The sequence below is a fragment of the Oncorhynchus tshawytscha genome, linkage group LG08 (assembly GCF_018296145.1).
Source record: "Oncorhynchus tshawytscha isolate Ot180627B linkage group LG08, Otsh_v2.0, whole genome shotgun sequence".
NCBI classification, from domain to species: Eukaryota; Metazoa; Chordata; class Actinopteri; order Salmoniformes; family Salmonidae; genus Oncorhynchus; species Oncorhynchus tshawytscha.
In genome coordinates, this window is record NC_056436.1 from 41441691 (window position 1) to 41444803 (window position 3113).

Genomic DNA, 3113 nt, shown 5'->3' on the forward strand with positions numbered 1-3113 from the left:
ACAGTACAATAGAGAAATACGTATATAAAGATTCAGTCGTACTGTGTCTCTCTATGTGGCTGCATTTGTTTATGTGTAGGAGTTGTCAAGTTGCTCTTAGTGTAATGATGTGTGGGGAGGGGGAGTTGCAGTGAATGAAATGTGGACTTATATTTCACCTGTGGCATCAGCTTATTGTATCCAACTGATTAAACTTGAAACATTATCCACATTCGAGGAGCCTGACTTCTCTATGTAGGAGACAGCATTTACCTTTGGATTGAACCTAAAAATGAATTACGTCCTGTTCCCTGGCAACAAATGAATCTGCATAAGATACTGTAAACCCACTGGGCACACAGTGGTTGAGTCAATGTTGTTTCAATGTCATTTGTCAGCCGTTTGTGACGGGGAATCTATGTGGGAAAAAGTCAATCACTACTGTTTTCATATTTTTAACCAGCGTAGTAAACATTGAAATTAAGTTAACTTCAATTTACAATGACTTAAAGTAACAGGTTGTTACATCAACGTAATTTCAACAATCATCAGAACTATGCATATGTTGAAATTGCATTGAAAATCCCACATAGAAATGTTTAAAATATTTTTCATCCTATAGTCAATATCTATTGGTTGAAATTATGTCTAATTTTATATTTTACCTTTTATTTGACCTTCTTTCAATGTTGATATTCAAATTATATGTTTGAATTAGTGAAATTGTTTCAATGTCATGCCATGAACCTAAATAGAGAGGTACAGTATATTGAAATAAACTGTGAAGCCACAGTCCAATGGTTCCTGCCTGTGACTCCTATTGGTATAGGAGGGGTAATGAGCTTCGATGAGAACAAGTCTACCATCCAGATGCCTACCTCTACACTGAGTGTAGACAGACTGACCAGGTAAAAGCTATGATCCCTTATTGATGTCACTTAAGTCATTGTAGATGAAAGGGAGGAGACAAGTTAAATATTTTTTTTAAGCCTTAAGACATGGATTGTGTATATGTGCCATTGAGAGGGTGAATGGGCAAGACAAAAGATTTAAGTGCCTTTGAGTGTGTCAAGAACTGTAATGCTGCTGGATTTTTCACACTCCAGTGTGTATCAAGAATGGTCCACCACCCAAAGGACATCCAGCAAACTTGACACAACTGTAGGAAGCATTGGAGTCAAAATAAGCCAGCGGAACGCTTTCGACAGTGTGTGGAGTCCATGCCCTGACGAATTGAGGCAAAGGACAAAAGTGGATGCAACTCAATATTAGTTTTGGTATTTGGTATTTTATTAGGATCCCCATTAGCTGTTGCAAATGCAGCAGCTACTCTTCCTGGGGTCCACACCAAACATGAAACGTAATACAGAATGACATAATACAGAACATCATTAGACAAGAAACACTCAAGGACAGAACTACATACATTTTTTAAAAAGGCACACGTAGCCTACATATCAATGCATACACACAAACGATCTAGGTCAAATAGGGGAGAGGCGTTGTGCCAGGATGTGTTGCTTTATCTGTTTGTTTTAAAACCAGGTTTGCTGTTTATTTGAGCAATATGAGATGGAAGGAAGTTCCATGCAATAATTTGTTCTAGATTTGGGGACTATGAAAATATGGTTGAATCATCAGCATACATGGACACGCATACTTTGTTTAATGCCAGTGGCAGGTCATTGGTAAACAATAGAAAAGAGTAGAGGGCCTAGAGAGCTGCCCTGCGGTACACCACACTTTACATGTTTGACATTAGAGACACATCAATTAAAGAAAACCCTTTCTTCTATTAGATAGATAGCTCCGAATTCATGATATGGAAGAGGTTGTAAAGCCATAGCACTTAAGTTTTTCAACAACAGGTTATGGTCAATAATATCAAAGGCTCACTGAAATCTAACAGTACAGCTCCCACCATCTTCTTATTATCAATTTATTTCAACCAATCATCAGTCATTGGTGTCAGTGCAGAACATGTTGAGTGCCGTTCTCTATAAGCATGCTGAAAGTATGTGGTTCATTTGTTTACAGAGAAATAAAATTGTATTTGGTCAAACAACAATTTATTCCTACAGTTTGCTAAGAGCTGGCAGCAAGCTTATAGGCCTGCTGTTAGAACCAGTACAGGCCGCTTTACCACTCTTGAGTAGCGGAATTACTTTGGCTTCCCTCCAGGCCTGAGGACAAAGACTTTCCTCTAGGCTCAGATTTAAAAATATGACAGATAGGAGTGGCTATAGAGTCAGTTACCATCCTCAGTAGCTTTCCATCTAAGTTGTCAATGCCTGGAGGTTTGTCATTATTGATCTTAAACAACAGTTTTCCACCTCTCCCACACTAACTTTACAAAATTCAAACTTGCACTGCTTTCCTTTCATTATTTGTTTTTTTATGCATGAATATAATTGCTCACTGTTTGTCGTGGGCATTTCCTGCTTAAGTTTGCCGACTTTGCCAATGAAATACTAATTAAAATAATTGGCAACATCAAATGGTTTTGTGATGAATAAGCCATCTGATTCGATGAAAGAAGGAGTTGAATTTGTCTTTCTGCCCATAATTTAATTTAAAGTGCTCCCAAGTTTTTTTTCCATCATTCTTTATATTATTGATCTTGGCTTCATAATACAGTTTCTTCTTCTTTTTGTTGAGTTTGGTCACATAATTTCTCAATTTGCAGTAAGTAAAACAGTCAGATGTTCAGCCAGACTTATTAGCCACTCCTTTTGCCCCATCTCTTTCATCCATACCGTTTTTCAATTCCTCGTCAATCCATGGAGCCTGAGCAGTTCTAACAGTCAGTTTCTTAACCGGTGCATGTTTATCAATAACTGGAAGCAGCAATTTCATAAATTAATCACATCAGACCAACAAATATTTTTAACATCATCCACATAAGAGTCACTGCAAAATATTTTGTTTGATCTCTTATACACTATTTTAGGCCCAGCTGTTGGAAATGTGGCTTTCCTGGATATAGACACTATATTGTGATCACTGCATCCAATGGGTACGGATATAGCTTTGGAACAAAGTTCTACAGTGTTAGTAAAAATGTGATCAATAGATGTGGATGATCTTGTTCCTGTAGTGTTTGTAAACACCCTGGTAGGTTGATTAATAACCTG